The following is a 23,213-nucleotide window of genomic DNA, read 5'->3' as shown; positions in this document are numbered from 1 at the left end:
GAGCTAACTATCCTAAATATATACGCACCCAATACAGGAGCACCCAGATTCATAAAGCAAGTCCTTAGAGACTTACAAAGAGACTTAGACTCCCATACAATAATAATGGGAGACTTCAACACTCCACTGTCAACATTAGACAGATCAACGAGACAGAAAGTTAACAAGGATATCCAGGAATTGAACTCATCTCTGCAGCAAGCAGACCTAATAGACATCTACAGAACTCTCCACCCCAAATCAACAGAATATACATTCTTCTCAGCACCACATCGTACTTACTCCAAAATTGACCATGTAATTGGAAGTAAAGCACTCCTCAGCAAATGTACAAGAACAGAAATTATAACAAACTGTCTCTCAGACCACAGTGCAATCAAACTAGAACTCAGGACTAAGAAACTCAATCAAAACCGCTCAACTACATGGAAACTGAACAACCTGCTCCTGAATGACTACTGGGTACATAACGAAATGAAGGCAGAAATAAAGATGTTCTTTGAAACCAATGAGAACAAAGTTACAACATACCAGAATCTCTGGGACACATTTAAAGCAGTGTGTAGAGGGAAATTTATAGCACTAAATGCCCACAAGAGAAAGCAGGAAAGATCTAAAATTGACACTCTAACATCACAATTAAAAGAGCTAGAGAAGCAAGAGCAAACACATTCGAAAGCTAGCAGAAGGCAAGAAATAACTAAGATCAGAGCAGAACTGAAGGAGATAGAGACACAAAAAACTCTCCAAAAAATCAATGAATCTAGGAGTTGGTTTTTTGAAAAGATCAACAAAATTGACAGACCACTAGCCAGAATAATAAAGAAGAAAAGAGAGAAGAATCAAATCTACGCAATTAAAAATGATAAAGGGGATATCACCACCGACCCCACAGAAATACAAACTACCATCAGAGAATACTATAAACACCTCTACGCAAATAAACTGGAAAATCTAGAAGAAATGGATAATTTCCTGGACACTTACACTCTTCCAAGACTAAACCAGGAAGAAGTTGAATCCCTGAATAGACCAATAGTAGGTTCTGAAATTGAGGCAATAATTAATAGCCTACCAACCAAAAAAAGTCCAGGACCAGATGGATTCACAGCTGAATTCTACCAGAGGTACAAGGAGGAGTTGGTACCATTCCTTCTGAAACTATTCCAATCAATAGAAAAAGAGGGAATCCTCCCTAACTCATTTTATGAGGCCAACATCATTCTGATACCAAAGCCTGGCAGAGACACAACAAAAAAAGAGAATTTTAGACCAATATCCCTTATGAACATCGATGCAAAAATCCTCAATAAAATACTGGCAAACCGGGTTCAGCAACACATCAAAAAGCTTATCCACCATGATCAAGTGGGCTTCATCCCTGGGATGCAAGGCTGGTTCAACATTCGCAAATCAATAAACATAATCCAGCATATAAACAGAACCAAAGACAAGAACCACATGATTATCTCAATAGATGCAGAAAAGGCTTTTGACAAAATTCAACAGCCCTTCATGCTAAAAACGCTCAATAAATTCGGTATTGATGGAACGTACCTCAAAATAATAAGAGCTATCTATGACAAACCCACAGCCAATATCATACTGAATGGGCAAAAACTGGAAAAATTCCCTTTGAAAACTGGCACAAGACAGGGATGCCCTCTCTCACCACTCCTATTCAACATAAGTGTTGGAAGTTCTGGCTAGGGCAATTAGGCAAGAGAAAGAAATCAAGGGTATTCAGTTAGGAAAAGAAGAAGTCAAATTGTCCCTCTTTGCAGATGACATGATTGTATATTTAGAAAACCCCATTGTCTCAGCCCAAAATCTCCTTAAGCTGATAAGCAATTTCAGCAAAGTCTCAGGATACAAAATTAATGGGCAAAAATCACAAGCATTCTTATACACCAGTAACAGACAAACAGAGAGCCAAATCAGGAATGAACTTCCATTCACAATTGCTTCAAAGAGAATAAAATACCTAGGAATCCAACTTACAAGGGATGTAAAGGACCTCTTCAAGGAGAACTACAAACCACTGCTCAGTGAAATCAAAGAGGACACAAACAAATGGAAGAACATACCATGCTCATGGATAGGAAGAATCAATATCGTGAAAATGGCCATACTGCCCAAGGTTATTTATAGATTCAATGCCATCCCCATCAAGCTACCAACGAGTTTCTTCACGGAATTGGAAAAAACTGCTTTAAAGTTCATATGGAACCAAAAAAGAGCCCGCATCTCCAAGACAATCCTAAGTCAAAAGAACAAAGCTGCAGGCATCACGCTACCTGACTTCAAACTATACTACAAAGCTACAGTAACCAAAACAGCATGGTACTGGTACCAAAACAGAGATATAGACCAATGGAACAGAACAGAGTCCTCAGAAATAATACCACACATCTACAGCCATCTGATCTTTGACAAACCTGAGAGAAACAAGAAATGGGGAAAGGATTCCCTATTTAATAAATGGTGCTGGGAAAATTGGCTAGCCGTAAGTAGAAAGCTGAAACTGGATCCTTTCCTTACTCCTTATACGAAAATTAATTCAAGATGGATTAAAGACTTAAATGTTAGACCTAATACCATAAAAATCCTAGAGGAAAACCTAGGTAGTACCATTCAGGACATAGGCATGGGCAAAGACTTCATGTCTAAAACACCAAAAGCAACGGCAGCAAAAGCCAAAATTGACAAATGGGATCTCATTAAACTAAAGAGCTTCTGCACAGCAAAAGAAACTACCATCAGAGTGAACAGGCAACCTACAGAATGGGAGAAAATTTTTGCAATCTACTCATCTGACAAAGGGCTAATATCCAGAACCTACAAAGAACTCAAACAAATTTACAAGAAAAAAACAAACAACCCCATCAAAAAGTGGGCAAAGGATATGAACAGACATTTCTCAAAAGAAGACATTCATACAGCCAACAGACACATGAAAAAATGCTCATCATCACTGGCCATCAGAGAAATGCAAATCAAAACCACAATGAGATACCATCTCACACCAGTTAGAATGGCGATCATTAAAAAGTCAGGAAACAACAGGTGCTGGAGAGGATGTGGAGAAATAGGAACACTTTTACACTGTTGGTGGGATTGTAAACTAGTTCAACCATTATGGAAAACAGTATGGCGATTCCTCAAGGATCTAGAACTAGATGTACCATATGACCCAGCCATCCCATTACTGGGTATATACCCAAAGGATTATAAATTATGCTGCTATAAAGACACATGCACACGTATGTTTATTGCGGCACTATTCACAATAGCAAAGACTTGGAATCAACCCAAATGTCCATCAGTGACAGATTGGATTAAGAAAATGTGGCACATATACACCATGGAATACTATGCAGCCATCAAAAAGGATGAGTTTGTGTCCTTTGTAGGGACATGGATGCAGCTGGAAACCATCATTCTTAGCAAACTATCACAAGAACAGAAAACCAAACACCGCATGTTCTCACTCATAGGTGGGAACTGAACAATGAGATCACTCGGACTCAGGAAGGGGAACATCACACACCGGGGCCTATCATGGGGAGGGGGGGGGGGGGGAGGGGGAGGGGGGAGGGGGGAGGGATTGCATTGGGAGTTATACCTGATGTAAATGACGAGTTGATGGGTGCAGCACAGCAACAAGGCACAAGTATACATATGTAACAAACCTGCACGTTATGCACATGTACCCTACAACTTAAAGTATAATAATAATAAATAAATTAAAAAAAAAAAAAAAAATTGACAGACCATTAGCAAGATTAACTAAGAAAAGAAGAGAGAAGATCCAAATAAGCTCAATTAAAAACAAAACAGGATATATTACAACTGATACCACAGAAATTCAAAAGATCATTCAAGGCTACTATGAACACCTTTCCATACACAAACTAGAAAATCTAGAGGAGACAGATAAATTCCTGGATATATACAACCTTCCTAGATTAAATCAGGAAGAAATAGAAACTCTGAACAGACCAATAACAAGCAGCAGATTCAAATGATAATAAAAAAATTGCTAACAAAATAAGTCCAGGGCCAGATGGATTCACAGCTGAATTCCATTAAGCATTCAAAGAATTGGTATCAATCTTACTGAAACTATTCCAAAAGATAAAGAAAGAGGGAATCCTTCCTAAATCATTCTATGAAGCCAATATCACCCCAATACCAAAACCAGGAAAGAACACAGCAAAAAAAAAGAAAGAAAGAAAACTACAGAGCAATATCCCTGTTGAACATAGCTGCGAAAATCCTCAACAAAATACTAGTGGACCAAATCCAGCAGCATATCAAAAAGATAATACACCATGATCAAGCAGGTTTCATACCAGAGATAGAAAGATGACTTAACATCCACAAGTCAATAAATGTGACACATCCCATAAATAGAATTAAAAACAAAAATCATATGATCATCTCAATAGATGCAGAAAAAGCATTTGACAAAATCTAGCATCTCTTTATGATTAAAACCCTCAGCAAATTCAGCATAGAAGAGATATACCTCAAGGTAATAAAAGACTTCTATGACAAACCCACAGGCAATATTATACTGAATGGAGAAAATTTCCACTCCACCTGAGAACTGGAACAAGATAAGAATGCCCCCTTTCACCACTTCTATTCAAAATAGTACTGGAAGTCCTACCCAGAGTAATCAGACAAGAGAAAGAAATAAAGGGCATCCAAATTCGTAAAGAGAAAGTAAAACTGTTACTGTTCACCAATTATATGATTATCATACCTAAAAAACCCTAAAGACTCATCCAAAAAGCTCCTAGAGCTGATAAAGGAATTTAGTAAAGTTTCAGGATACAAAATCAACATACACAAATCAGTAGCATTGCTATACACCAACAATGACAAAGCTAAGAATCAAATCAAGAACTCAGCCCCTCTTACGACAGCTGCAAAAAATAAAATAAGATACTTAGGAATATACCTAACCAATATAGGTATATTAGGAATATACCTAACCAAGGAGGTGAAAGATCTCTACAAGGAAAACTACAAAACACTGATGAAAAAAATCATAGATGACACAAACAAATAGAAACATATCCCATACTCATGGATGGGTAGAATCAATATTTTGAAAATGATCATACTGCCAAAAGCAATCTATAAATTCAATGCAATTCCCATCAAAATACCACCATCATTTTTCACAGCGCTAGAAAAAAAATCCTAAAATTCATATGGAACCAAAAACAAGCTCACATAGATAAAGCAAGACTAAGCAAAAATAACAAATCTGAAGGCATCACATTATCTGCCTTCAAACTATACTACAAGAATATAGTTACCAAAACAGCATGGTACTGGTGTAAAAAATAGGCACATAGATCAATGGAACAGCATAGAGAACCCAGAAATAAAGCCAAATATATACAGCCAACCGATCTTTGACAAAGCAAACAAAAACATAAACTGGGGAAAGGACACACTACTCAGCAAATGGTGCTGGGAAAATTGGCAAGTAAGCCACGTGTAGAAGAATGAAGCTGGATCCTCATCTCTCATCAACTCAAAATGGATCAAAGACTTAAATCTAAGACCTGAAATCACAAAAATTCTAGAGGATGGCTGGGCGCAGTGGCTCACACCTGTAATTCCGCACTTTGGGAGGCCGAGGCGGGTAGATCACAAGGTCAGGAGACCGAGACCATCCTGGCTAACACAGTGAAACCCCATCTCTACTAAAAATACAAAAAATTAGCCGGGCATGGTGGTGGGCACCTGTAGTCCCAGCTACTCAGGAGGCTGAGGGAGGAGAATGGCGTGAACCCATGAGGCGGAGCTTGCAGTGAGCTGAGATGGCACCACTGCACTCCAGCCTGGGCAACAGAGTGAGACTCTATCTCAAAAAAAAAAAAAAAAATTCTAGAGAATAACATCAGAAAAACTGTTATAGATATGGCTTATGCAAAGACTTCATGACCAAGAACCCAAAAGCAAATGCAACAAAAACAAAGATAAATAGATGGGACCTAACTAAACTAAAAAGTTTCTGCATAGCAAAAGAAATAATCAGCAAAGTAAACAGACAATCCACAGGGTTGAAGAAAATATTTGCAAACTATGCATTCAACAAAACACTAATATCCAGAATGGACAAGGAACTCAAAGAAACCAGCAAGAAAAAAAAACAAATAATCCTATCAAAAAGGGGGCAAAGGACATCAATAGACAATTCTCAAAAGAAGATGTACAAATGGGCAACAAACATATAAGGAACCACTAAACATCATTATCAGGGAAATGCAAATCCAAACCACAGTGAAATACCACCTAACTCCTGCAAAAATGACCATAATTAAAAAGCAGAAAAATAACAGATGGTGGTATGGATGTGGTGAAAATGGAACACTTTTACACTAGTGGTGGAAATGTAAACTAGTACAACCACTATGGAAAACAGTATGGACCTTCCTTAAAGAACTAAAAGTAGAACTACAGTTTGATGCAGCAATCCCACTACTGGGTATCTACCCAGAGGAAAAGAAGTCATTATATGAAAAAGACACTTGTATACATGTTTATAGTGGCACAATTCACAATGGCAAAAATGTGGAACCAGCCTAAATGCCCATCAACCAATGAGTGGATAAAGGAAATGTGGCATGCATCTCTCTCTCTCTCTCTCTCTATATATATATATATGTATATATACACACACACACCATGGAATATTACTCAGCCAGTATACCATGGAATACTATTCAGCCATAAAAAGGAATGGAATAATGGCATTAGCAGCAACTTGGATGGAGTTGGAGACGATTATTCTAAGGGACGTAACTCAGGAATGAAAAACCAAACATTGTATGTTCTCACTTATAAGTGGGAGCTAAACTATGAAGATGCAAAGGCATAAGAATGATATAATGGACTTTAGGGACTCCGGGGGAAGGCTGGGAGGAAGGTAATGGATAAAAGACTACACATTGGGTACAGCATACACTGCTCAGGTGATGGGTGCACCAAAATCTGAGAAATCACCATTAAAGAACTTATCTATGTAATGAAACACTACCTGTTCCTCCAAAACTATTGAAATAAAATTTAAAATTATATATATTTTTATTGAGGGCCGAATGTCTACTAAGCACTATGCTAAACTCTCAGTAAGGAGACCTGAATGAATGGACCCTTATGGAGATACAAACATTAAACTATTAATTACATACTTGTGTACTACTCTGATAACTATTTTTTAAAGACACAGACAAGGTACTATAAGAGCAAATAATATAGGCATTCAGCCTAATCTGAAAAAATCGGAAAGGCTTCCCTGAAAAAGCAAAATTAAAGATCATGCCTATGGAGGAGTAGGAGTTAAGTCAAATTAAGAGAAGAGGGGAAAGTAAGAAAAGAAAACAAGATGTATGAAGTCCCTGGACTGAGAAAAACCTTCAGAGTGTGAGGAAGAGAAAGGTCAGTGTGGTAGGAGTGTGTAACACTGGCACAGGGGGTGGGAGTTCAGCAGGAGATTAGGCCGACGGAGTAGTCAGGCACAGAGCCCTCAAGGTCTTTTAGGACATATTTAAAATGAGAAACCAAATAAAGGGATTTATGCCAGGGAGTGATATAATCAGATTTGCATTTTAAAAAGACCTCTTTGGCTTCTAGGCAGATGATGAATTATAGGAGAGCAAAGTGGAAGCTAAGAGACAATAGGAGAGCAATTGTAATAATTTAGGCTAGGTTATTGGTTAGGACCAAAACAAAGTTGTGGAAAGAGAATGAAATATAATCAAAATATATTTTGGAAGTAGAATCAACGGGATTTGTCTGTACATTCAATGTGAGAGATAAGAGGCTGATGTCAGGATAATTCATAAGTTTCTAACATGAAAAACTGAGCAATTAAGACCCCATTTACTAAATTGGGAGAGACTGGTGGAGGAAAAAATGTGAAAGGGACAATCAAAAGTTCAACTGAAAAGACAACAAATTTGAGCTGATTATGAGACACCAGAGTGAAAAATGTCAAATTAAACGTTGTGGTTTTGCTATTCTGGTTTTATGGTCCAGGCATGGGGGCTCACGCCTGTAATCCCAGCACTTTGGGAGGCCGATGCAGGTGGATCACCTGAGATCAGGAGTTCGAGACCAGCCTGGCCAACATGGTGAAACCCTGTCTTTACTAAAAACACACACAAAAAATTAGCTGGGCGTGGTGGTGGGCACCTGTAATCCCAGCTACTCAGGAGGCTGAGGCAGGAGAATTGCTTGAACCCAGGAGGCGGAGGTTGCAGTGAGCTGAGCTCATGCCACTGCACTCCAGCCTGGACAACAAGAGTGAGACTCCATCTGAAAAAAAAAAAAAAAAAAAAGTTGGATATGCAGAGAAATTAGGTCCTCAGAAAAGGACCTGGGTAGGAGATTAGATTTTGAAGTCATTAACAAATGTATGGCATCTAATATCTTTCATAATTAGCAATATATTTTAGGAAGCATATGTAGAATAAGCAAAGAAGTACAGTGGGAACTCAAACAGATATCAAAAAGACACAAAGTCTAGGCAAAAATACTATTAAAAAGGAATGGTCATATTGGTAAGAGCAAAAACAGAATAGTGTAGTGTCAAGGAAACCCAAAAAAGGAGAATGTTTCAAAGACAGAAAATTATCCATGTGAATGAGAGTTAATAATAATGACGGAAAATGATCCCCTGGAATTAATAATGTAGAATCCACAATGATCTCAATGAGAAAAGTTTAGGTAAGAGGTGGCAGTGGGGGAGAAGCAAAAGTTAAATGAGAATAGTATGAGTGGCAAGGGATGAAGTGCTGAAGACAGTATACGTACACCTTTTTGAGAATCTTGACTGTAAAGAGCATTACAGAAAAAAATTGGTGAGTTCAAGGAAAGGTGTGTTTATTTAATTGCTTATTTGTTTTTTGTTTTAGAGAAGGAGAGATTCAAAAGCATGTTTGAATGCTGAACATGATCCAGTACCTAGCAGAGGTTAAAGGGAGAAGACACAAAATAACTACTTGAACAAAGTCTTAGGGAAGACAAGAGAGGATGGAATCCAGAGCACCCATGCAGGATTTCATCTTTCATAGGAGATGGGTCCCTCACCTACTACCAGAGAAAGAAAATAGGAAAGGCAGCTGTGCAAATATAACCGGTAGATTTGGAGTGACAATGCAGCAGTTTCCACTTTTCTCTATACAGTTATGTGGCAGTGTCATCATCTGAAACTCCAGGAGGGAGAAAGGAGTGTGAGAAATAAAGAGAATAGAGATTTGAAAAGACTGGAGAAAAGGTGTGCAAGTATGAAATAATTTTTGTTTAGCACAAGAGAATGGATTTGTCAGTGCTGAAGGCCCAGATGAAATGAAAGCTAACTTAAAAGATGTGTGATTTTCTCCAATAATTCTTAGCTGCAATAATACAAGCATGGGAAAAGCTAGTAGTTGAGTTTTTCCAGAGCTGGAATTTTGTCTGGAAGTGAAGCAAGAAGAGAAGCAAACCTACAGAAGAGCTTGCAGGAAAGTGATTAAAATGAAAAATGGACTATAAGCTGAATACAGTGAGACCAGGAAGAGAAGGTAGAGCCAGTCTCATAATTTAATGAACCTATTTGGTTGCACATTTAACTTACTCAAAATTTTTCATTATGATTATTATGTAAAGTTATGAACATCTTTGAAAATAATCATCTAATAAAACTTTATTTTATTTAGAGTGATTTCTAAATGGAGTTTCTGGGTCAAAGTTAATAAACATTTTAGGAGTCTTAATACACAGATCCAAATTGCTTTCTATTAGAGTATACATATTTTTAAAAGTATATGATAATTCTCATCACATTCACTAGCACTGAATATCATTACTTTTAATTTTTCCCTGTTTGATAGCAAAATAATGGAAGAACTAATTATTAGAAAAGAGATATTGAGATATGAAATCAAAATATATTTTTCAGAGAGTAATCTACAATCTTTATTTTGCCTTTATCAACTCAATTTTTTTAAAAGTATTTTATCAATATCAATAATTTTTGAATGCACATAAACAATAGAACATAATATTAAAATGTATCAACATTCCTAAACTATATTTTGTCTTCTAATAACCCTTCTACCGCCACATTCATTTTTCCATGTTTTTTGTTTTAATTTCATTTTTTATTTAATGCGAGTTGAAATGGATGTTTGGTGAACCATGTCTGCTATTACAGGCTTACATAATTCACGGGGAAATTGATGTTAACTTGGCTGTATTTATTTATACTGTATCAAGATTTCACTAGAGGCCTAAGAAGAATACCAAAAGGGAAAAAAATAAAAGGAGTTTGCCCTCACATCATTTACAATCCGGTGTGAAAGACAATTGTATTAATGAAAATTTCTTAAGAGCAACGGACAAAGCAACATTTTTGTGAACATAAATTATTAAAGTTCAGTCAGAATGATCCCCAAATATATGTGAAGAAAAACAAGAGAAGTGTGGGTAGTTCAGACTGACTGGATCAACTTGTTAAATACGAAACTCCTCTTCCCTTACCCCAAACCTTGTCCCTGCTATGTACTCTGTGTCCAATTTATCCATCCAGTTGCCTAAATCAGAAACCTCAACAGTCTCTGATATACCCACATTCAACCATCTATCAAGTTCTATCCACTCCAGATCTAAAACTTCTTGTATTTGTAACTTCCTCTCTAACTCCACTGCTGTCTTAATTTGGGCAAGAGGATTGTTTCTTGCCAGGAGGATTAGATTACCATTCTTGCCAGCACTCTTATGCCAGCACAACCACTATGAAAGAATTGTGAATTGAATGGAATTTTATTTCATCAAACCATATTAAATGGGAAAGGGCCATGAACTTCAACCACTCAAGCCTCACTCATATATGACACCAATTTTTCAAGTAGACACCCAAATTTTACTAGTACAGCTCAAAAAACAATTGAAAGTTTGATGTAGCTATGTGATTGATACAGTTTTGTCACTAATTTTCCTTTCATTACTTTTCAGATATTTGCTGACTCTCTATTTAGTTCCTATGTATGTGGTATTTTTCCTTTAAACATCATCGTTTTGATACATCCTTATACAGGTCTATATATCATAAATTCCTCTGTAAGTAATTTTGGTTTCATTAAAAGAAAAATAAGGGATTGGAGGTGGAGCAAGATAGTGGAATAGAAGACTCCACTCATCATCCTCCTGCAAGGACACCAATTTAACAACTATCTACACAGAAAAAAAAAAAAAAAACCTTCATAAGAAACAAAAATCAGGCAAGCACTCATAGTACTTGGTTTCAGCTTCATATTGCTGAAAAAGGCACTGAAGAGATAGAAAAAAAAACAATCTTGAATCGCTGACACCGCCCCTCCTCCCCCACCCCCACACCCCACCCCCACAGTGGTGGCATGGTGCAGAGAGCATCTCTGGGTGCTGGGGGAGGGAGAACACAGAAATTGTGAGGCATTGAACTTAGTGCTTTACCAAACTCAGCTGACATCCACCCATGGAGAGAGCATTAAACCAGGCCTCAATAGAGGAAAATTGCAGATCCCAGTGGGTCTGAACTTGAGTTCCCACAAACCTCACCACTGAAGGCTACAGTGCTCTGTGTCTCCAAGCAAATTTGAAAGGCAGTCTAGGCCATAAGGATTGCAACTCTTAGGCAAATCCTAATGCTAAACTGGGCTGAGACAGTGGACTGGAGGGGCATGCGACATACTGAGACACCAACTGGGGCAGCCAAAGGAGTGCTGGTATCACCTCTCCCCTAGCCCCAGGCTGCACAGCTCCCAGCTCCAAAAGAGACCTCTTCCTTCTGCTTCAGGGAACAAGAGGGAATAGTTGGGAGGACTTCATCTCCCATCTTGGATACCAGCTCAAACACAGCGGGCTAGGTCACTGGTCAGAGCCATGAGGCCCCCGTTCCAGGTCCCAGCTTCCAGATAACATTTCTAAACACACCTTAAAACAGAAGGGAACCCACTGCCCTGAAGGAAAGATCCCGGTCCTGGCAGCATTCATCACCTGCTAACTGAAGGCCCTGAATAACCAGCAGTGATACCCAGGTATGACACGGAGAGTACTGGGTGAGCATCTAAAACTTGCTTGCTTCAGGTGAGACTCAGGACATTACCAGATGTGGTGGCTACTGGGAAAAAGAACTTCTGCTTCAGAAAAGCAGAGAGAAAAGTAAAGGGGACTTTGTTTTGCCCCTTAGGTACCAGCAAGGCCACAGAGTGGGCAGAGTACCAAATAGACTCTTGGGGTCCCTGATTCCAGGACTTGAGTCCTGGACGGCACTTCTGGACCTGCCCCGGGGCAGAGTGGAGCTCACCTTCCTGAAGGATGGGTCCCACGCCATGCAGCCTTCATTGCAAACTGACTTAAGAGCCCTTGACCCTTAGGGGAACATCTGTGGTAGTACTCCTTGTGGCCTGGAGTGGTGGTGGCTTCAAAGTGAGGCTCCTCTACCTTTGAAAAGGAGAGGGAAGAGTGGGAAGGACTGGATCTTGTGGACTGAGTGCCAGCTCAGCCACAGAACAACAGAATACCAAGTTGACTTCTGGGTCTTTGACTCTAGTCCCTGACTCCTGGATTGTACCTCTGGACCCACATGAGGCCTAGAGGACCTCACTGCCCTGAAAGAAAGGACAAAGGCCTGGCTGGCTTTGCCACCTGCTGATTGTAGAGCACCAGGGCCTTGAGTAAACACAGGCAGTAGCCACAGAGGGATTAGAGCAGGCCTTGAGTGAAATTCAGTGCTGTGCTGGCTTCATGTCTGACCCAGCACAAAGTGGTAGTGGCCATAGGAGTGCTTGTGTCACTCCACCCCTAGCTTTAGGTGGCTCAGAACAGAGTGAGAAACTGTCTCTTGGGAAACAGTAAAGGAAGAGAACCAGAGTCTCTGCCTGGTAATTCAGAGAATTCTTCTAGATCTTGAGCCATTATTCTGACTCACATAAAGCTTAATATTTCAGTTAGCCTCACTAGGCTCCCTATTCCATTTGGAAAAAGCGGGACAAACAATTCACTTTCAGACAGATCTTTGCTTCTCTTGATATACAAAAATGGTCTTCTTTCCCTTCCGGGGAGAAAAAAAATATTTACAATAAGGAAAACCACTACGTTTTTACCTTAAGGGCAAAATCCAGAATATCTTAACCTAAATTCTCTCTTCTGGTATCACATGTGCATGCTTGTATTAGTATTCAACATTTAATTTGATTTAAATGCTCTATTTACATGTCTAATGGTTGCACTGCATGATTATACTCCGTTCGTAGAATGTGAATATTTTTTAAATCCCCTTCATGGAGTCTGATTAATGCATTTAGTAAAATTTATCATTAACTTGCTACTAACTACTGAAATAATAAGGGAGAGATGTTTGTTTGCTTGAGACAGAGTCTCTCCCTGTCACCCAGACTGGAGTGCAGTGGTACCATATCGGCTCACTGCAACTTCCACCACCTGGGTTTAAGTGATTCTCCTGCCTCAGCCTCCTGAGTAGCATGGATTACAGGCGCCCACCACCACACCTGGCTAATTTTTGTATTTTTCATAGAGACGGGGTTTCACCATGTTGGCCAGGCTGGTCTTGAACTCCTGACCTCAAGTGATCTGCCCAGCTCAGCCTCCAAAGTGCTGGGATTATAGGCGTGAGCCACCACGCCCAGCCAGGGAGAGGTTTTTATTTAAGGGAACAGTGATCAGATTATTAAGAGAGAAGATGGGAAGGAGAAATAGACAAGAAACAAATGAAAAAAAATGTGGTTTTAAAATATTTTGGAAACAATACAGTATCTGTTCACATAGAAACTAGAACGCCTGACCATCAAAAAGAATAAATAAGCCATTTGGGGTCTTTTTTCAAGAGTGGTTGCTTATCTAGATATTTAGCTGAAGCCATGCTTGCTGGCTATAATTATTGGCTGCATACACCTGGCTCGGGTATTATTCTTTAGTAATGTCTAAGGAGATTGTCTGATTGTCTCTTTGTTTACCTTGGTACTTTAACTGGTCAACAAAACTGTTAACAGAGAAAAACCAAAGGCATAGAATGGAAAGAACTGCCTTTGTTTAAACAGCAGGTAGTCCCTATAAATAACATACCAAATTACAAATTGCATACAGATGTGGTTCATTTAGCCTTCATTCAATTGTTATTGAATTTCCACTCTGTGTCAGGTGTTACAAAGTTCCTATCTCCAACTTGGTGTTGATCCAACTCTCCATTTTTCACTGCTCTTTGTCTCCAAGCCTTGTTCTTTTCTGAATTGCACACCAGTAGCAATCTAATAAACTAAATGCAAAGAGAAATCCCTGAAAGTTTTCTCCTTGAAATAGACAGGCACCATGGCCTACTGGAAAGAACACAGACTTTAGGCAAAAACAGATTGATTTTTAAATCTGAAATTTGACTCTTACTAATGTTGTGTGTTCAACTTCTTTAGCTATGAGAATAAGAATTGTGCCCTCCTCATAGAATTCTTATAAGGATTAAATGTGATAATATGTGTGAAATACATAGAGCATAGTATGTATGTGATAAACAAGGCTATTTTTTAAATATAAACATTATCATTCAAGGTTTTTCATTATCTTTCCGGGATTTTATTCCCAGTTCTGGTCTAACAGCCCGAAGTCCATGTTCCATGGATACTTTGGAATGTATGCACATTGTATGCAGTTCCCTTCATGTGTCAATCACTAATTTTAAGTGGGGAAAAACACCAATGTTTTTCAAGTTCAGTTCCTGGCTTTTTCCCAGTGCCCCAACAACCTATTTACTGTATTTATTTCCTGTCTCTCACTGTGTTTCTATCCCCCCAACCACCACCTTTTCCTATTCTAATTTACCAAACAAATTCCAAAAAAAGAAAATACCTGAATCTGGAACTGAGTTTAGACTCACCTAACCAGCTCACCTGCAGGTTAATTGTTTTATAATCACCACATGAAGCACACATAATAAACAAAACAATATACCCTCTTACAGAGATACACGCTCACATGAGACGCCACATAGCATTTGCTGCCTTCTCACATATCTATTCTCAGACATTTACCTGCTCTCCCTCAGCAAGTCTATCAAAGGCTCAAATTTTCTGCGAGAAAGCAATTCTCTAGACATATATACATAGGAACATTACATTGAATAAAAAGTATAAAAATTGGAAAAAGGTACATAGCTCTTCATATGTAACATTTAAGCAAATTTTAAAATATGCACAACACAGTAAATCATATTTTGTAAGGGTACATACATATTCAAGGGCATACAAAAAACACATCAGAACGAGTGCCTACAGGGAGGAAGGTATTGGAAGCATGAATCAAAAATTAAAAGAAAGAAAAACAAAAGAGTAGACTTGCACAGATGAATTATGGTAAGTGCCATTACACAGGGCTATTTTAACTACTGGGATTTAAGAAAGATAATTCAAGCAAATGTATTATCGTATTAGAAATGTTAGGCTAAGCTCTGCTGTAGCAAGATACAAACTCTGAAGATAAAATATTACTTGTATTATTATTACAAAACCGATATTCTTGAATATGATATAACTCTGAAAGCTTTCAGGCTCTTTAAAATCTGAACCACAGAATTAGACAGGCTTAGTCATTGATAGCACTGAATTGATCAGACTTGCTAGCATTGGAGACTACAACTACAAAACAACGCAGAGGCATAGGCCTGTGTGCCTCCTTTCTGTGGGCAGCTAGCCCCCAAAGAGAATGGGGAGAGAAAGAGGGTTTAATCTTCAAATGCTCAGTTTGCCCTTCCAAATTCACCAAATTGCTACTTGTTTCCCTTTATGGAAGTGGAGTAAGGGAGTGGGGAGAGGACAGGAATATTAACCTAATAGAACTCTCTTTACATGGGGGGAAGCATTAGGAGTAGAGAAGTTTCCCATCCTACCTTCAATACTGACGAAACTACAGTGAAAGTTTAAATAAATCTTTTGCCACATTTGTGGTCAGCTTAAAAAATCATACTACCACTATTTAATTAAGACCCTTAAGTACAGTCATGCATTGTTTAGCGACAGGGGTATATTCTGAGAAATGTGTCATTAGGTAACTTCATCATTGTGTGGGCTCACTGTGAGTGTACTCACACAAACCTAAATGGTCTACCTACTGCACCTTTAGGCTATATGATATAGCCTATTGCTTCTAGACTACAAAGCTGTGCAGCATATTACCGTACTGAGTGCTGTAGGCAAGTGTAACACAATGTCAAGTATTTGCATATCTAAACATAGAAAGGGTATAGTAAAAATACAATATAGGAGATTTTTTAAAAGTTACACCTGCTTAGGGCACTTACCATGAATGGGGCTTGCACGACTGGAAGCTGCTTTGTGTGAGTCAGTGAGTAAGTGGAGAGTGAATGTGATGGCCTAGGACACTACTGTATACAACTGTAGACTACAAACACTGTACACATACTCTACTGAATTTATTTTTAAAAAATTCTTTTCTCAATAATGAATTAACCTTAGCTTGCTGTAACTATTTCGCTTTATAAACTTTTTGATTTTTTTTAACTTTTTGACTCTTTTGTAATAACACCTAGCTTAAAACACAAACACATCCTAAAAATGTACAAAAATATTTTCTTTCTTCATATCCCTATTCCATAAGCTTTTTTCTATTTAATTTTTTTTTTTACTTTTTAAAGTTTATTGCTAAAAACTAAAACGCAGGCCAGGTACAGTGGCTTATGCCTGTAATCCCAGCACTGTGGGAGGCCAAGGAGGGTACATCATTTGAGGCAAGAATTCAAGACCAGTCTGGTCAACAGAGCAAGACCCCACCTCTACTAAAAAATAAAATAAAACAAAAAATTCACTGGGCATAGTGGCACATTTTTGAAGTCCCAGCTGCTCAGGAGGCTAAGGCAAGAAAATCACTTGTGCACAGGATTTTGATGTGCATTCAGCCATGATCATGCCAGCCACTGCACTCCAGCCTGGATGACAGAGCAAGACCCCGACTCAGAAAAAAACCTAAAACACAAACACACACATTAGCCTACACCTACACAGGGTCGTGATCATCAATTTCACTCTCTGCCAACTCCACATCTTATTCCATTGGAAACTCATCAGGTACAATAATATATGTAAAGCTGTCATCTCCTATGCCTTCTTCTGGAATACCTCCTGAAGGATCTGCCTGAAGCTGTAAACTAACAATTAAAAGTATGGTATAGTACATATACCAGTAACATATTAACAGTATTTTATGGTCATTATCAAGTATTATGTCCTATGCAATAATTGTACATGCTCTAATCTTGTATGCCTGGCAGCACAGTAGGTTTGTTTACAAGAGCATCACCACAAACATGTGAGTAATGTCTTGTACTATGATGTCATTACAGCTACTGTGTCACTAGGCAATAGGAATTTTTCAGTTCCATTATAATTTTATAGGACTATCATTATATACACATTCCATCATTGACTGAAATATTGTTATACAGTACCTGGTTATAACTAATTTGAACAAACTTTAGATTTTCTTACTTCTAAATAATACTTTTTGTATTCTACCAATGTTATAGCTTAAGCGAAATTAATTTTTTCTCTTGTTTACTGAAATGTAAAAACCAGTTCAGGACACCATTACTAGTCCTCTAATAGCTTACTAAGTCATGTAATTCATTTGCATACAATGAAATATAAAATTATTTAGGCTATTATGAGGTCCATAATTGGTTACTTCTAATGCTATTTTAAGCTATACCAGATGCAACACATTTAATAGAAAATATTGAACAACATCCTAAATTCATATATACTTTTTGAACTATTTTGATTTCTATTCACTTGTCTTTTCAAAGAGGTAATTGAATCTCTTCTCATAACGCATACTATCTAAAGGAATAACTAAAGGAATATTTTTAGATATGTTTTGGGCAAGAAATATAGGACTTGAATTGAAATAATACCTTTTAGATAGTATACACCATACATTTTCTGACCACTATACACTTAAATTGCTTAAATTCACAGACATCTTTTTTAAAAATCTGTCCATATTCCACCACATATCTCAAACCATTCCTTATCATTAGTTCTTGTTCTCTTTAAGAAAGATACTATGAAAAATTTGGCATTATTGTCAGGTACTTCTGATGCTGAAGAAGCCAATGATTATAGTGCATATTTGATATGTTATGAATGCACAATTTAAATGTAAAAGGGAGAATTCTGTTCCTTTACATTTATTTAGTGGGTATCACCATGGTAACTGAGCACTTTCACAAAGCCTAATTTATGACTCAAAAAACATAAAGAAGAGAAAGAGCTTATACTTTCCATATTTTGCATATTGACAGGAAAACTTCTTGGTTGACACATATTTGGGGAGGAAAGAAAGAGATGCAGGAAACGATACGGACAAAAGCAATCTCTTTTAATTTGTAAAGATTCTGGCTTCTCAAACCTAAGTCATAAGAAAAACCTCCCCAGGAAAAAGCTTTTTCACAAAGAATAATTCAATCTCACAATAGAAAGAGCCACAGAAATAATCTGTCCTAACCCTCTTGTTTTGAAGATGAGATCCCTGAAGCTTAGTCCATTGGCCGGAACTCTTCAAGATCACACACCCAGTTTGTAACAGAACTCAGTTTCAACCCCAGGCCAGTTGCCTTCTAGTCCTGTGTTCTTTCTATACAATCACATTTCAAATATTCCATTTCTACCACTTGTCATCATTAAAACACAACTACTTTGAGAAGTCTGATCTGATCAGAACACATTATTATTTTCCTTAATAGCTAGTTTTTAAAAAGCTTATAGTGCCAATCAAAAAATATAAATTGTAGTATAAAAACACCTAAAATGTTAGGATGTAGTCTTTTTTAAGTTTGTTTATGATAAATGTCAAGAACCATGAAGTGTCAGATTTTACCCTAGTTGCAAGCTAACAAATTAGCTCATTAGAGACAAAAAAATAGATTATTTCTCACGGCAATAGCAGCAGCTAGAGTATCAGCATTTGCAACATGTCCCCAAGAGTAATGCAAAAATGGCCAGTGATGCTTGCATTGGCAATGGGGTGTTACAGAACAAGAACCCTAAACTTAGAGAGTAAAAATATTTTATTATGGACAGTGAGGCTACCTGATCTTTCCATAGAAGGGAGACTATTTTTGTTTTACTGGATGGTGAGCAAATATGTCCTTTACTCCAGAGAAAAATATTATCTCTATTATTCAAGGCTATTTTTATACAAATATCCTTAAATAAATAGTCCAGAAAAAAAAACAGCCTCGATTTGCAGAAGCACAAGAGACCTTTTGAGAATTGTCTTGAAACTATAACCACCTCTCATTGTTACATTTTCTTAGCCTCTGAAAATTTTTCACATGAGTACAACACTCCATCAGTTATGATGATTAATCTGAACAATAGAGGTCAAATCCTGCCTGCCGTCAATTTTTTTAAAAGTTTTATTAAAACACAGCCTTCATGTATGTATTGTCTCTGACTGTTTTCATTCTTTAATAGCAGAGTTCACTATACCTTGACTATCAGCCTATTGCTGAGTACCTTTTGTGATGAAAAGCACATCACTGTCAGACTTCAAATGGTCTAGAAAAACATATATTAATATATAACACAAAATATTTTCAAAGGCCACAATAGTTGGCCAGAGCCAGCTAATCAGACACGAAAAGCATTTTCATAATCTGAAAAAGTGTTAAAAGCAGGAAGGCAACATTATATACCTCGAAGATGTAGTCAGTCTGCCAGAAATGGGTGGGGGCTCCAATCCCATGTGTTGTGTCTTCCCTTACTGGAGGACAAATGGCTGAACTTTTGGCAGGAGTTACAAGTCTTCTATGCAGAAATATCCTCTGCATCAGAAACATAGAGTCCTTTACTTTGTGCCCAATCTATGATGGTGAATGTGTTGCCATGCCCAGGGTAATGATGGATCCAGGAAGCACTGACAGCAATCTGGGCAGAGCAAACTTGATCAAAAGTGTAATTCCAGCTGTTTATATCAGAGAATGAGCCCTTATCATGGGCACCTAGTGAGGGACCCAGACAGTTTCAACAGCAGCTACAATTTGTTTCCATAACTTCCCAGGTCCAAAGAGGTGTGTCTTGAATTTGCCAGCCATAATTTTTCTACACCAGCAGCTAGGACATTGGTTACAACCTACAGTTGGTAAATATATAATAAGGTTAGTCAAGGGGAGTATTGGCCAGAGGCAAGAGAAAAGCCTTGAGTTCTGCCCACTGTGCAGAATATTTATGTCCATTTCCAGTTCTATTATAGCTGGTGCTCAGGCTGAACAGCTAAGGGCCCATCCCACAAAGGGATAGCTGCCACTTTTTCACATAAAACCAAGATGTTATCCAGACTGACTATAGTCCTGAAAATACCATTTCCTTTAGACAAATGAGACTTGTGAAACCCTTCTCACCTTAATAGTTGTTGAATCTGAGTTCACTCACCCCAAAATAGGAATATCAGGATAGAGAGTCAAAAGCCCTCTAAGGTTCAAGCCATTAGTTTTGATAAGACCACAGTAGCAAGGCAATAGGTTCTTTCAAAAAGAGTGTGCATAGTGCTCACTTTGGCAGCACACATACTAAAATTGGAACGATACAGAGAAGATTAGCATGGCCGTTGCACAAGGATGACATGCAAATTCGTGAAGCGTTCCATATTTTTATGAAGCAAGAAGAGAAGTTTAGAGAAAAAAGAGTAAAAAGAAACAAACAAAGCCTCCAAGAAATATGGGACTATGTGAAAAAGACCAAATCTATGTCTGATTGATGTACCTGAAAGTGAAGGGGAGAATGGAACCAAATTGGAAAACACTCTGCAGGATATTATTCAGGAGAGCTTCCCCAACCTAGCAAGGAGGGCCAACATTCAAATGCAGGAAACACAGAGAATGCCACAAAGATACTCCTTGAAAAGAGCAACTCCAAGACACATAATTGTCAGATTCACCAAAGTTGAAATGAAGGAAAAAATGTTAAGGGCAGCCAGAGAGAAAGGTCGGGTTACCCACAAAGGGAAGTCCATCAGACTAACAGCGGACCTCTCCGCAGAAACTCTACAAGCCATAAGAGAGTGGAGGCCGATATTCAACATTCTTAAAGAAAAGAATTTTCAACCCAGAATTTCATATACAGCCAAACTAAGTTTCATAAGTGAAGGAGAAATAAAATTCTTTACAAACAAGGAAATGCTGAGACATTTTGTCACCACCAGGCCTGCTCTACAAGCTCCTGAAGGAAGCACTAAACATGGAAAGGAACAACCAGTACCAGCCACTGGAAAAACATGCCAAAATGTAAAGAACATGGATACTAGGAAGAAACTGCATCAACTAATGAGCAAAATAACCAACTAACATCATAATGACAGGATCAAGTTCACACATAACAATATTAACCTTAGAGGCAAATGGGCTAAATGCTCCAAATAAAAGACACAGACTGGCAAATCGGATAAAGAGTCAAGACCCATCAGTTTGCTGTATTCAGGAGACCCATCTCACGTGCAGAGACACACATAGGCTCAAAATAAAGGGATGGAGGAAGATATATCAAGAAAATGGAAAACAAAAAGAGGTAGGGGTTGCAATCCTAGTCTCCGATGAAACAGACTTTAAATCAACAAAGATCAAAAGAAACAAAGAAGGATATTACATAATGGTAAAGGGATCAATTCAACAAGAAGAGCTAACTATCCTAAATATATATGCACCCAATACAGGAGCACCCAGATTCATAAAGCAAGTCCTTAGAGACTTACAAAGAAACTTAGACTCCCACACAATAATAATGGGAGACTTTTTTTTTTTTTTTTTTTGAGATGGAGTCTCGCTCTGTCACCCAGGCTGGAGTGCAGTGGCCAGATCTCAGCTCACTGCAAGCTCCGCCTCCCAGGTTTACACCATTCTCCTGCCTCAGCCTCCCAAGTAGCTGGGACTACAGACACACACCACCTTGCCCGGCTAGTGTTTTGTATTTTTTTTTTAGTAGAGACAGGGTTTCACCAGGTTAGTCAGGATGGTCTCGATCTCCTGACCTCATGATCCGCCCGTCTCGGCCTCCCAAAGTGCTGGGATTACAGGCTTGAGCCACCGCGCCCGGCCATAATGGGAGACTTTAACACCCCACTGTCAACATTAGACAGATCAATGAGACAGAAAGTTAACAAAGATATCCAGGAATTGAACTCAGCTCTGCACCAAGTGGAACTAATAGACATCTGTAGAACTCTCCACCGCAAATCAACAGAATATACATTCTACTCAGCACCACATCATACTTATTCCAAAATTGACCACATAGTTGGAAGTAAAGCACTCCTCAGCAAATGTAAAAGAACAGAAATTAAAACAAACTATCTCTCAGACCACAGTGCAATCAAACTAGAATTCAGGACTAAGAAACTCAATCAAAACCACACAACTACATGGAAACTGAACAACCTGCTCCTGAATGACTACTGGGTACATAATGAAATGAAGGCAGAAATAAAGATGCTCTTTGAAACAAAGAGAACAAAGACACAACATACCAGAATCTCTGGGACACATTTAAAGCAGTGTGTAGAGGGAAATTTATAGCACTAAATGCCCACAAGAGAAAGCAGGAAAAATCTAAAATTGACACCCTAACATCACAATTAAAAGAACTAGAGAAGCAAGAGTAAACACATTCGAAAGCTAGCAGAAGGCAAGAAATCACTAAGATCAGAGCAGAACTAAAGGAGACAGAGACACAAAAAAACCTTCAAAAAATCAATGAATCCAGGAGCTAATTTTCTGAAAAGATCAACAAAATTGACAGACCGCTAGCAAGACTAATAAAGAAGAAAACAGAGAAGAATCAAATAGACACAATAAAAAGTGATAAAGGGGATATCACCACCGACCCCACAGAAATACAAACTACCATCAGAGAATACTACAAACACCTCTATGCAAATAAACTAGAAAACCTAGAAGAAATGGATAAATTCCTGGACACATACACTCTCCCAAGACTAAACCAGGAAGAAGTTGAATCCCTGAATAGACCAATAACAGGTTCTGAAATTGAGGCAATAATTAAGAGCCGGACAACCAAAAAAAGTCCAGGACCAGACAGATTCACAGCCAAATTCTACCAGAGGTATAAGGAGGAGCTGGTACCATTCCTTCT

At 38.2% G+C, this 23,213-nt stretch overlaps 1 non-coding gene across 1 annotated transcript; it reads left to right on the top strand.

The window, feature by feature from the left end:
* Positions 1–20,614: 20,614 nt before the first annotated feature.
* Positions 20,615–20,721, top strand: LOC126960150 (U6 spliceosomal RNA). The gene has a single exon (XR_007727741.1). It is a non-coding gene; the product is annotated as a U6 spliceosomal RNA (small nuclear RNA).
* Positions 20,722–23,213: the final 2,492 nt, after the last annotated feature.

This window comes from Macaca thibetana, chromosome 7 (genome assembly GCF_024542745.1).
Source record: "Macaca thibetana thibetana isolate TM-01 chromosome 7, ASM2454274v1, whole genome shotgun sequence".
Classification (NCBI taxonomy): Eukaryota; Metazoa; Chordata; class Mammalia; order Primates; family Cercopithecidae; genus Macaca; species Macaca thibetana.
Note: the sequence above shows the minus strand (reverse complement) of the source record. Positions and strands in the feature narration are given on the sequence as shown.